Below are 13,724 nucleotides of genomic sequence, written 5' to 3'. Positions count from 1 at the left end.
GGGGCCTAGTCAGTTGTTGTCACCGTCGTCTCTGCAGGGCTTTCAGGTCAGCAGTCCTTCTTCTTGTTTCAGGTCATAACGAATCTGAAGTCCTGAATTTAGGGGTGTATTAGGGCTAGAGGGCAGTAGCCAATGGCTACTGTCCCTGAGGGTTGCTACACCCTCCTTGTGCCTCCTCCCTTTGGAGAGTGGGAGGGCACATCCCTGTTCGTATTGGGTCGAATCCTCCAAAGCAAGATGGAGGATTTCTCAAGGAGGGGGTAACTTCAGCTCTGGACACCTAAGGGGTGGTCATGGCTGAGGGGTGACTCCTTGTTTTTCTCATTATCTCCCCTGGACTTGCTGGTAAAAGTGGGGGCTTGTCCGGGGGGTGGGCATCTCCACAAGCTGGAGTGCCCTGGGGCATTGTAACAGGAAGCCTGAGCCTTTGAGGCTCGCTGCTAGGTGTTACAGTTCCTGCAGAGGGGAAGTGTAAAGCACCTCCACCCAGTGCAGGCTTTGTTTCTAGCCCCAGAGAGCACAAAGGCTCTCACCCCAGGGGATCAGAAACTCATCTCTCAGTGTCAGGCTGGCACAGACCAGTCAGTCCTGCACTGAAGGATTGGGTAAAATACAGGGGGCATCTCTAAAATGCCCTCTGTGTGCACCTTTTAATAAATCCAACACTGGCATCAGTGTGGGTTTATTATTCTGAGAAGTTTGATACCAAACTTCCCACTATTTAGTATAGCCATTATGGAACTGTGGAGTTTGTTTTGACAAACTCCCAGCCCATATACATAATATGGCCACACTGTACTTACAATGTCTAAGAATAGACTTAGACACTGTAGGGGCATATTGCTCATGCAGCTCTGCCCTCACCCGTGGTATAGTGCACCCTGCCTTAGGGCTTTAAGGCCTGCTAGAGGGGTGACTTACCTATGCCACAGGCAGTATTTTGTGTGCATGGCATCATGAGGGGGTTGCCATGTCGACTTTGCCTTTTTCTCCCCACCAACACACACAATCTGCAATGGCAGTGGGCATGTGTTAGGTGAGGGGTCCCTTAGGGTGGCACAACATATGCTGTAGCCCTTAGGGATCGTCCCTGGTCACAGGGCCCTTGGTACCACTGGTACCTTTTACAAGGGTCTTACCTGGGTGCCAGGGGTGTGACAATTGGGGAATCAATGGTACATTTATAGTGAAAGAACCCTGGTGCTGGGGTCTGGTTAGCAGGGTCCCAGCACACTCTCAGTCAAGTCAGCATCAGTATCAGGCAAAAGGTTGGGGGTAACTGCAACAAGGAGCCATTTTCCTACACCCATCCAAACACCCTCCTCCCCACAGAAGATTGCCAATTAATGAATGAGCACTTTTGTTCATTAAAAAGCACATTTCACTTTTTGACTATATTGTTTCCTTATCATTCTTAAAGCGTCACTCTGAAGAGTGCGATCATTCTTGAAGGAAAGATCCCGAGGAAATTCTGATATCGATGGGTTTTGTTTTTTATTACCTCCTCAATCTTAGCTCCACAGGGTGAAGTGGGGGATAGTGCGGAAGCATCCATGAGTGAGCAGATGAATGAATGGGTGAACAATTGAGAACCTGACCAGTTTTCCCTGTGACAAGTTGTGAAAGAAAAAGTGCTGAGTGGGCGTAATATTTAAGCACACTTTGTAATTCTGATTTGAGCATGAACCTACATTACAGCCTGAACTATCATGTCCAAGACCCTCAGAAAGGGGCCCGGGGTGTTTGATCTTGGCGTTGAGAAAGACGCCGCACATTTTAGTTGAACAGACAGAGCTCATTCATGCATCTGCAAATACAACAGAAACATACACTTCAGTAGAGCATGAATCACTAACAGTTCGTCATCTGAAGGTGGTTGATAAGTATAATGCACTTGTACAGGGAACACATTGGGAATATGACCCGATTGCCTATAAAGTTTCAGCGGTTCTTGCACATCTGATTGTTTCTTAGGCCCATATTTATACTTTTTTAGCGCCGCATTTGCGTCATTTTTTAACGCAAAAACAGCACAAACTTGCAAAATACCATTGCATTTTGTAAGTTTGTGCCGTTTTTGCGTCAAAAAGCGGCGCAAATGCGGCGCTAAAAAAGTATAAATATGGTCCTTATTTGAGCCGATGTCACATCCTCTCGCACAGGCACCATGAGCTCTAGGATGTGTTTTTACAAGTACTGAGTGCTTCTTTTTGATTAGGGTCCTTCTACGACTCTTGCTTTGATTGAAGTACTATTTTTTCTTTTTCCCCTTTGTTATTACTTCTTATTTTTACAAGTACTATGTTTTTATTGTCTACCCTGAGCGGGTGAAAAGCTAGGTCTGACTCTTGTCAGGTGTTATTTTACTTATGTCTCAAAGAATGCACTTCTCATGGTAATCATGCTTGTACGAAGTTTGCAAGCAATGCAAGAGGGTTGGTGAGTATTGGGGGGAAACTGTGACAGCAGGATAGCACTTTGGATTTGGATGTGTGTGTACTAAAAAAACACAACAGAACATCACTCAACAAAGACATGAATTATGTAATGCAGTAGAAGAAAGAGATAACGTGCTCTATCATAACATATAATAAACTTTTTGCTACGTTTGTGACGTAGCATAGTGCTACGTAATATAGGCTAAACTGAAACGTAAACTGTGTATTGTAGAGTCATATCTAAGAATTCACGCTTGAGGTTTATAGCTATTTCTAAAAAGTGTTTGCCACAAAGTCTTGCTAGAGGTTGAGCCTCTTAAGAAATATCTAGGGCTTCATTAACAAGAAAGTGGCAGCGCTGCGTCACTTCAGAAATGTAGGGATGCGCTGTATTTATGACAATACAGCACACGTCTGTGTTCCCCTAGCACTGGCGCTGAAATTGGCTGCCTAGCGTCAACACGCCCACCCTTGCACCATAGTGACAAGGGTGCTTGCCTTGCGGGAAATGCTTCTTTATGTGCAGGAAGGTGTCCCCTCCTGCAGTTAAACAATTTTTAATAGCGTTTTGCTCTTCCTATGTGTGCTGCAGAATGCAGCAAACATAGGAAAAGCAAAACCGAGATAATTTTTTTTTAATTTCTGCCACTCTGGGGTGGTGTTAGTTTTTGGCGCTGCCTCAGGTTTACGAATTCTCATAAATCAGGGGCAGCGTCAAAATTCAATGGGTGTTGCAGTGGAAAGCCCACAGCAACAGCCATTGCACAGCCATTGCATGCCCCTCTGCCACAGAAAACTGCATCAGGGCCATATTTACAAGGCGGTGTTAAGCCACGCAAAGTACCTTAATGCCACCTTGTAAATGTGGAAAATGTCACAGCGCCACCTAAGCGTCACTGAAAGTGTCGCTCTGGGGGCGCTCAGGGCTTTTAAATAGGCCTCCTAGTTCCTCACAAGATTTCCTCCCCGTTTCTATTGATCTACCACACAAGTACATTACTCCATGTGCTCAATGGCGGCAATCCCGCTGTTCCTCTTCTTGTGATGAGGTGTTTCTTCTTTTAATTCCATGATAAAGCATCAAGTATGATCTGTGCGTCAAAGCTTGTGCTTATCTAATCCTGAATAAAGTGATTGTGTTTCTGTTTCAGCTGCAGAACACCGCAGCCTTTTTTCTGAACACCATGCGTGCAGTCATATGACCGAGGATCGACTAATAAATGATCCTGGCTGCCAAACTCAGCAGGTCTTTCATCTGGTAAGTTCAAATGTCAGATCAGTATGCCACTGAGAATGACTCTTAATATCAAGAGAAAGAGAGAATTATGTTGGTCTGTCACACTTCCTCCTAAGTCACAAGTGTACCCAGCAAGGTGCGGAGAGAACTCTAATTTGTAAAGCTACGGTTATTCCTATAATGGTTTATCTCATTAGGCCCAGGAATGATCTTTATGAGATGCACAGACCCGCACCCTCCGAGGAGGCATGCTTTAACAGCGGGTCACGCTCCACAATGGGTGGGCTGTGCAGTATCTAATGGGCCTCCATCAGCAGCACGTTCCTAGAGATCCTTTGTATTGTTGATGTGCAGTGGTCGAAAGACCGATGCTTTTAATTCCTTGATAAGTGTGAGGATTGAACATGTTTAGATTGGGTGATATAGAATGACCTATAAATAACCTGTATGTTGTTCGTTGGTTGTATCCATATTCCGAATAAAAAGTAAGAAGGTTGTCAACCAGCGGGTCATAATCATCCCACAAGACCAAGATCATTAATTACCATTCTGATATGGACACTCCCTCGTCATAATTAAGTAAATCATTGCAGTGATAATTGTAGCCCTACAAATTGCTGTTTTCTCCGGGTCGCCACACCTTGTGGTAGGTACAACTGAGAAACCCCCAGCTGATCGCCTTCCTAGGAAGACTGCTCCACTATATAGGATCCGTTCTCCGGTGTCCCTCTACTAACCCTCTTTCCAGTTCTCTCTTCCAAGATAAATATATGTATACAGAGGTGGGATCCAGGTGGTCGGAAGGAAGGTATCACCTCTCCCCGGCATGTTGGTCTAGCAGCAGAGCCATAACCCATGTATCCTGTGGAATTGGTTTTGGTCTCGGTCTCTAGGGCGATTACCAATAAATTAGTAGAAGAAAAATCCAGCAGGAGTCATGGTCAAAAGTCAATGTAAGGCGTTCATTTAATTTGGTCCTAATTTAGAGAGTCCTTAAGAGATGGGCAGTAGCAGAACATCCAAAGTAAATCGACATAAAATTAAAGTGTACGAGCTCAAATCTATTATTGCACGAAACAGTGCGCGCCAACAACAACGCCCTGGCCCAATCGGCATCTGCCACTGGTTCCCCCAACTCCCGCTCCCATGCCCGGCGTGCTGCATAGGACGTACAAGGCAAATCTTCCTGGAAAGCCCTAGAAAATAGGGTGGTTAAGTGTCTCCCATCCCCCCAATTTATCAGCCCATTCAGTACCTTTAGAGGATGGTGCGGTGATCGGGAAGTCTTGTCAAACCTCATATGCAACACTTTCTAGCTTTGCATATTGCAGGAATTGGCCCGGACTGTGCCTCCTGAAAGGATAAGAACCCCTCATTAGGAAATAGATCCCCCACAACAAGACATCCCCCCACCCTCCAGCTGTCCAAAGACATGTGATTATCAATATCGCGGAAGGGAGCGAGGTCCCACACCTTCAGTTCCCTATCAAACAGGGCATGACGAAGCACCTTCTTATCGGCCTGTTTGCAGATCTGTACAGTATTATAAACCAGGTAAGGGACTGCTGCCTCCAAATGGCCGCCTCTCATCAGACGATGCGCTAGCGTATCTGTGCCCAGCATGCCCTCAAAAACGTGCTTTTTCCATGTGTCCGACTCAGCCAGCCACTTTGCAGCATGCTGTAACTGCGCAGCGTAGTAATATAGCTGAATATTGGGGATAGCTAACCCACCGTCTTCCAGACCCCTCTGCAGTGTGGAAAGGGATACCCTGCTGCGGTGCCCAGCCCAAAACAGAGAAATCAGCAAACTGTCCAGTCGAGTGAATAACCGAGGAGCCAACGGAAACAATGAGCTTTGTATCAGATATAGACAGCGCAGGAGGAACACCATCTTAGCAATAGCTGCTCTACCCATCTCAGAGAGTGGCTACCTATTTCAAAATGAAACCGGGTGCTCCAGGCCCAGCGCAACTCTTTCCACATTCAGTATCTCATGGGCTGCTGCGGTGTGAGCAACCCAAATGCCCAAATACCGAAGGCTCTCTAATTTCCAATGGAGGCCCACTACTTGCAAATCATCCAGCAGCCTTCCACGCAGCGGGCACAGCGTTCACTCGTAATCCATTGACGGCCAAGCCTCCCTCAACAGCCACAACAATAGAGGAACCGAGTCGCCCGGTGACCGAAGGTACACCAGCGCGTCATCAGCATATAGAGAAATATGTGAGTGGCAAGACCCACCTGAATCCCACAAGGGGCCAGCTCCCCACGAACACATCTAAATATTTAATTAAAAATTAAGTTAATACTGATGTAGCATTTTTTATTGTGTTCTACATTTACAATACATTTATAACATTCATTTACATTAACATTTGACATAAATATTTTTACTATTCTAATAAGTTGAATAAACTTTTAATATTTCCCGTACACTTTACTGTAGAGATCTGTTTTCTATGGGGGTCTATTTTAAGAGCCTGCCTCCTGTGTTTCAGTAGCACTGGTTGGCAATGTATGGTGCTGAACTTACTCCAGGTATGATATGTAGTACATTTGCTACTGTTTTGGGTTTTGGCTGTAGTAACTTTCAGAAGTGCACATAATAGCAATGGGCTTACTCTTTTGTGTGTGACCTCCCCAAAACCTCATTGGGATTCCTTAAACCCCTCATTATTCCACCCCCAAACCACTTTAGTTTAGTAGTAGGTATTCCCCTTTTTCCAGGCGCTTCCCTTGGTCCCTCTCCATTTAGTAATATGTCGTAAACTAACATAGGTGAGGATCTCCCCTTAGAAAAGATAGGAGAGGTAGAGGTGAAGATTTACACTCTTAGGTTTATGAACAGCATTTTGTCCTAAGTAAGTAATATTGATCTAGAATGCAGGTTGTGAATTGGGCCCTATATGTTTTTAAATCTTTTATGAAATTCATGTTGTCATCTAATACAGATAATAGATACGTATGTACCTTTAAAAATAACCTTGGAGCGGAGCTTGCTGAGTGACAAAATGGCCGTCTAGGCCGAGAGCTCCCCTGGCTGAGGACTAAATCCTAAATTATCCTGGCGTCAAGGGTGCAGTATTAAAGCAGTTAGCGCCTGGAGCTGTTATTGCTGTGTCCAACAGACGTGATAGGCCACCCAGCTCCGCGCTGTGAGGATGGAGAATGATGGCACGGCCTGTGCACTATGCTCCCCGTGGGCCCAAAGAGATCCGAACGGGTGTGGGGCGCTGTCAGCTGCTGGACCTCGGCTGGCCTGTGGAATGCGGAGCTTAACGGTAAGGCCCTTACTAGCTAGGCTTGGCAGCAGGTGTGTCACAGCCAATGTTCAGTAACATCTTAAGGGATGTCCTGACTGCCTTGCTGAAACACCTCCACAGCTACATCAAATTTCCTCACTCTGCTGACTTACCCACTGTGAAATCTGCTTTCTATGCCATTGCACATATTCCTCATGTGATTGGGGCCATAGATGGCACCCATATTCCCTTCATTCCGCCCAGGGTTAATGAACAAGTGTACAGGAATAGGGAAAATTATCACTCCATGAATGTACAGGTGGTGTGTCTTGCAAACCAGTACATCTCCCAAGTGATTGCAAAATTCCCTGGATCTGTGTACGACTCTTGCATATTGAGGAATGCCAGTGTCCCACACCTGAGGGCACAACTACAGAGAGAGAGAGAGCCTGGCTTGTGGGTGAGTGAGATGTAAGAGTGCAGTAGCTATCAACCTTCCTTTCCTACTCTTTGCCCTCTTCACAATGGTGATATATGCTATGTGTACCCACTCTTCCCAGGTGAATCTGGCTATCCTAACCTGTCGTGGCTGTTGACACCAGTGAGGTATCCCAGGAGAGGGGGTGACAACTGCTACAATGAGGCACATGGCAGGACAAGACGAGTCATCGAGAGGACCTTCGGCCTACTGAAGGCAAGATTCCGGTGCCTGCATATCACAGGCGGATCCCAGTGCTACAAGGTTTGCCAGATCATCGTGGCCTGGTGTATGCTGCACAATTTGGCACTAAGAAGGCATGTTCCTCTACTGGAAGAGGAGGAACTACCTGATCCACAGGTAGAAGCTGAGGGGACAGAGGAAGGCGATGATGACAGGGAGGAGAATGATGTAAACACCAGAACTCAGCTCTTTCAGCTGTACTTCCAATGAGTTGAAGGTACATCTTGCCTGCTGTTTCCCACAACATTGCCTACTTAGATTTGAGTTCAATTGACAGATTGTACAACCAGTGTTGGAGACACAGCAATGTCTGTACTGTCACATACCCCTTACTGCTTCATATGTTTGAGGATTCCCAAAGGTAGTTCACACACAGAATTTATGTTTTCCTGAATGTGTTTCCTGCCTTCACATGTATGAACTCTTTGGACATGCTGCGTGGATAGAGGGTTTGGGCCAGTTATGATGTCAGTATTTGTCAGTCAACATCTCCTCAGTACTTGCACACCAACCTAGAATCCCTGACAATGTGGGTGAAAGTAACCTCAGCTGATGTAGATGGCCCCACAGTTGTACTAATCTGCAAAGCTGCATTTTGGAGTTACTTACGGGTGTGAAGTGCAGCTGACATATGGTAATACTGGTGAGTCAAGAAGTGACAGTAATCTGTGAAAGATGTAACACTTTGGACACAAAGCAGGTACACATGTCATGTAACAAACTGTACCTAAATGTGTGCTACAAACCTGTTCCTCACAGGTCTTTCTTTGTTGGGATTCCCCTTGCCATGCCTTGTACATGGAGGATTTGAACATTCCTGGTGCAAGCGTTAGGAACCTATTTCACAGATTTGGAATGAAGCATACCTGCAAACTATCAGGCTAGCCAAATCCAGGTGCTGTTTCAACTTGTCACATTGATAAAGTTGTTCATCGCATGCATAGTGAATAAAGCACAAATACATTGGGTGTGATTGTACAGTGTTTATTAAGTGAATCAACATAAGGGATGGGGAGATGCAAGGGAGTGGACAGATGGTGGAATGAAATTGGCAGTTTGGTGTTCACAGCTGTTGGTCGCACAGGTTCAGAGCCCATGGGCCATTGGAAAATGGAGCAATGACAGTAGAAAGCCAACAAGGTGTGTCAGTGGCACACAAGGGAGACAATTCAGGAGAGGATCACTTCCTGGTGGTGGGTTTGGTCTTGGCTACAGTCTCTGAGGGATGACTGGCTTGCTGGACACTTTTGCAGGGTGTTCGTGGGCTACAGAGGAAGGGGTGCTGGTGTCCTGTGAGTCCCCTGACAGGGCACCAGTCCACTACCAGCAGCAGATGCGGAATGCTGGGGTGTCTCGTGGCTTGTGGAAGGAGCCTGCATGCAGGTGGAGATCTCACGCAGGAATGCTGTCATGTCCTGCAGCACCCCTTTGATGGAGGCCATGGTGACATTGTGGGCCTGCCATTGCTCCATGGCCTCCTGATGATGTTCACTCTGCAGCTTCTCAATCTCCTTCAAAGATGGCAGTATCTGGCCCATCCCATCCTGGGAGTGGTGGTATACTACCAGGAGTTGGGAAATAGCCTCCTGTCCTGTCGTTTCTCTGGTTTGCCCCCGCCTCCCCCCCAGCCCACAGATGACCTCCCACTAGGCCAGGCCCCCTGTGTCTATTGCCTGATGATAGGTGGTGACTCCGGTCCCTGTATAGGTGAGCACACATTAGTTGACCCAGGGATGCTGGTTTAGGAGCGTTGGGCCACAGCTGTAGGTGGTGGCTGAGTGGTGCAGGACTGTCTGGTGGGCTGGGTGGGGCCTCTAGTGGGTAACTGACCAGAGGTACCAGATGGGCCGGGATGGTCATCTAGATCCAGACATCCCACTGGACAGTCATCACTGGGGCCCTCTTCTGCTGGGGAACTGGCACTTCCTGCCACCTCCTGGCGACTGCCATGAGCAGTAGTACCTGTGAAGTAGAAATACACTTTATTGACAGTCAGTTAGTTGTTGATAGTGGACATTGCATATGTGATATGCTGTCACACATTAACAGTGGCATGTGTTTCCTTCTGTTCATGTCCTCTTTCCTGTCATTCCCATGTCCCTGTCAGCATCTGCCACCTGTTTCTTGTGCTTACATCCCCATATATCTTCATGCAGGACTCGCTTTGTAATGGGTGCAGTGCATAGATATTAGTGGGATGGGTGATGCATTGTGGGACTTGTAGTGTTTCATGCGTTACATGAAGGGACTGGTGGTTGTGTGCACAGTGTTTGGGTAGGTGTTAGTGGTATGAGTGAGCATGCAGGCGATAGGTGTGGGGGTTAGTGGGGTAGGTTGGAGATGGGTGTTTTGGGGTAGTTACAAGGGGAGGAGGAACATGCATTTAAGCTGCAGGTGGTGGGAGGGGTGTGTCAGTGACTTACCAGAGTCCAGTCCTCCAGTGACTCCAGTGAGGCCCTCCAGATGCACAATGTCCAAGACCTTCTCCTCCCTCTCGGTCAACTTGGGGGGGAGGTGGTGAGGGACCACTGCCAGTCCTCTGGATGGCAAGCTGGTGTGGTGATGCCATGGACCGTTCCTTCTCGCTCAGGTCATTCCAACTCCTCCTGATGTCTTCCTTTGTGTAGGTACGGCTTCCCACTCCATTCACCTTGTTGACGATCCTCACCCATACCTCCATTTTCCTAGCTATGGATGTCTGCTGGCCCTGTCCACCGAACAGCTGTGGCTCCACCCTGATTATTTCCTCCACCAACTCCCTGTCAATGAAACTAGGGCTCTTAGGGGGTGCCATAGTGGGTTATATGGGGAGATGTGTGCTGTGGTGTGGTGGTGGTGCTTGGGGTAGTGGAGTGTGTGAGTGAGTTGGGGACAGGTGTGAAGGTGCTGTTGTGGGATGCGTGTTTGTGTGTTTGTGAGTTGTATGAGGCGTGTGGGGAATGCAAAAGTGTGTCTTGAGTTCATTGTGTCTCTTTCCAGTTGGCTGGGAGTTGTGTGGGAGCAGGTAGGCATAGCTAGGGATTGTGGGTATTGTGGGTGTGTGTTTTTAAGTGGTGTGTTTGGGTGTGTGAAGTGTGTGTATGTGGGATTTTCTAAATGTCCAACATGGGGTGTTGTTGTTGGTGAGACTATTTTGTGGCCGCGGCAGTCCGTACCTCCAGTGGCATACCACAGTTGAATGACCGCTGTGCTGATTTGTGAGTCAGAATTATTCTTGCAGTGGCGGGTTCAGGCACATGTATCCTGCCGTCGTTCGGCCTGGCGGGGTCGAATACCTGGGTATTTACTGGCGTTTTTTTATTTTGGAGTTGGAATATGGCTGCAAGTGTCTGGCGTCCACAGCGGTCTTTTGCCGGCCACCAGCACGGCATTCAGCGGTATTTACTGCCAAACTCATAATGAGGGCCATAGTTTCTGGGGTTTGGGTAAGAGAGGGGTCTATGCACAGCCCTTGCTCCAAACTTTTCTGAGAGAGACTAGAAGTTAGGGAGGTTAGGCACACTCTATACCACTCTAAGACAAACATGTTTTCAGCACCTAGCACATCTCAGACTATGGGTTCTCACTATGAGGATCTTACCTTTCAGGAACTGATGGAAGTGTGTAAGAGTAGGAAACTGAAGACAGGGAGGAACCCTAACAAAAGTCTGCTCCTAGGCCCGCTCCTCCAGGATGACCAAGACCAAGCTGGTTGCCAGGAGGAGAGGGAGGAGGATGTAGACTCTAGCCCCCCAGTGTTAGAAAGAGAGGATCTGGACACTGAGGAGTGTCAGGAGAGTCCCTCGGAGAATCACATGGTCTCTAGTAAACCCGCTAGTGTAACAAAGCTGGGAGCAGTACAGGTAGTGCCAAAGGTGGCCATGTCAGTAGGCCCCACTTTGTACCCAGATGGCTAGTCCAGAGGGTAAGTAGGACTAGGGACAGATCCTCCTCTGCCCACTCTCATGTCAACTCAGTATCTAAGGGGACAGGCTGCCCAACTCCAGAAGAGGACTCCTTAAACAGGGAGCTCAGGAAACTGAGGCTGGAGGAGGCCAAGCTGAGGGTGCAACAGCAACAGCTAACCCTAGATAGGGAGGCCTTGGCAGTAGAGAGAGAGAGAGGCAAGGGTTGGGGTTAGTACCTCATGGTGCTAACAGGTTTGGTTTCAGGGAACCTAGGGTCAGGGAGGACTCTTTTGATTCTAATCAATCAATCAGTCAATCGATGTATTTGTAAAGTGTGGCTATTCACCTGTAAGGGTCTCAAGGCCCTGGGGTGGGTGAGTAGTAAGTGAAGGTCAGAGGGGATCAGCTAAAGAGCCAAGTTTTGAGGTCTTTTCTGAATTGTGATAGAGTGGGAGATCTTCTGAGGTGGATAGGCAGGGAGTTAAAGGGCTTGGCGGCGTGGTAGGAGAAGGACCTTCCTTTGGCTGTGGCCTACCGGATGCGTGGGACGCCGGCGAGGTCGGCGGAGCGGAGTTGCCTGGTGGGCGTGTAGAAGTAGAGTCTTTGGTTGAGGTATTCTGGTCCAGCGTCGTGGAGGGATTTGTATGCGTGTGTGAGAACTTTGAATGTGGTTCTCTTGTCTATTGGGAGCCAGTGCAGGTCTCTCAGTAGGACGGAGGTGTGGCTGTGTTTGGAGGTGTTTTTGATGAGACGGCAGAGGTGTTCTGGATGCGTTGTAGTCTTTTCTGTAACTTGGTCGTGGTTCCGGTGTAGAGTGCGTTGCCGTAGTCCAAGCGGCTGCTGACGAGGGGCTGGGTGACTGTTCTTTTGGATTCGGTTGGGATCCATTTGAAGATCTTCCGGAGCATGCGCATGGTGTTGAAAGAGGCTGAGGAGACTGCGCTGACTTGACGGTTCATCAAGAGTGCTGAGTCAAGGATGAATCCGAGGTTCCAGGTGTGGTCGGTGGGGGCCCGAGCGCTTCCGGGGGCAGTGGGCCACCAGGAGATGCCTCAGGCTGAGGGGTTGTTTTAGCAACCTTAGTAAAGTTGTTCCCCCCTTCAAGGTGGGGGATGAGATTCGCTACTGGTTCTCTGCTCTGGAAAGGGCCTGCAAAGTACAGAGGGTCTCCCAGAGGCAGTGGGCTGCTATCCCTCGGCTCTCCTTCTCTGACAAAGGGAAAGATTGACTCCTCACTGTCAGGAAGGAAGATGCTGATAATTACACAGTTTGAAAGTCTGTTCTCTTGGATGGGTTTTGTCTGACCACTGAACAGTACAGAATAAAGTTCAGGGAGACCAGAAAAGAGTCCTCTCAGGATTGGGTTGATTTTGTGAACTGCTCTGTGGAGGCTTTGGAAGGCTGGTTATATGGTAGCAAGGTCACTGAATATGAAGGCTTATACAATCTCATACTCAGAGAGCATATACTTAACAATTGTGTGTCTGATTTGTTGCACCAGTACTTGGTAGACTCAGATCTGACGTCTCCCCAAGAATTGGGAAAGAAGGCAGACAGATGGGTCAGAACAAGAGTCAGCAGAAAAGCTCACACAGGGGGTAACAAAGACAAGAAAAGGGTGTGAGAAAGTAGCCTCTTTCTTTAGGCCTGTTTGTGAGTGTATGTCAGGGTGTTTTCACTGTCTCACTGGGATCCTGCTTGCCAGGGCCCAGTGCTCATAGTGAAAACCCTATGTTTTCAGTATGTTTGTTATGTGTCACTGGGACCCTGCTAGTCAGGACCCCAGTGCTCATAAGTTTGTGACCTATAGGTATGTGTTCCCTGTGTGATGCCTAACTGTCTCACTGAGGCTCTGCTAACCAGAACCTCAGTGGTTATGCTCTCTCATTACTTTCAAATTGTCACTAACAGGCTAGTGACCAATTTTACCAATTTACATTGGCTTACTGGAACACCCTTATAATTCCCTAGTATATGGTATTGAGGTACCCAGGGTATTGGGGTTCCAGGAGATCCCTATGGGCTGCAGCATTTCTTTTGCCACCCATAGGGAGCTCTGACAATTCTTACACAGGCCTGCCACTGCAGCCTGAGTGAAATAACGTCCATGTTATTTCACAGCCATTATACACTGCACTTAAGTAACTTATAAGTCACCTATAGGTCTAACCTTTACCTGGTAAAGGTTGGGTGCTAA

The 13,724-nt window shown here is 47.7% G+C and overlaps 1 long non-coding RNA gene and 1 pseudogene across 1 annotated transcript in view; both read left to right on the top strand.

Moving 5' to 3' along the window:
* Positions 1–8,025, top strand: part of LOC138287280 (uncharacterized) — a 44,567-nt gene extending 36,542 nt beyond the window's left edge. Inside the window, exons 2-3 of the long non-coding RNA XR_011202187.1 lie at positions 3,590–3,696; positions 7,480–8,025. This is a non-coding gene — a long non-coding RNA (uncharacterized lncRNA). The remainder of the gene's footprint in view (positions 1–3,589; positions 3,697–7,479) is intronic.
* Positions 1–13,724, top strand: part of LOC138286924 (zinc finger protein 850-like) — a 173,802-nt pseudogene that overhangs the window by 134,447 nt on the left and 25,631 nt on the right.

This window comes from Pleurodeles waltl, chromosome 4_1 (genome assembly GCF_031143425.1).
Source record: "Pleurodeles waltl isolate 20211129_DDA chromosome 4_1, aPleWal1.hap1.20221129, whole genome shotgun sequence".
Taxonomy (NCBI): Eukaryota; Metazoa; Chordata; class Amphibia; order Caudata; family Salamandridae; genus Pleurodeles; species Pleurodeles waltl.
The sequence above is the reverse complement of the archived record's forward strand: the minus strand, read 5'-3'. Positions and strand labels throughout refer to the sequence as shown.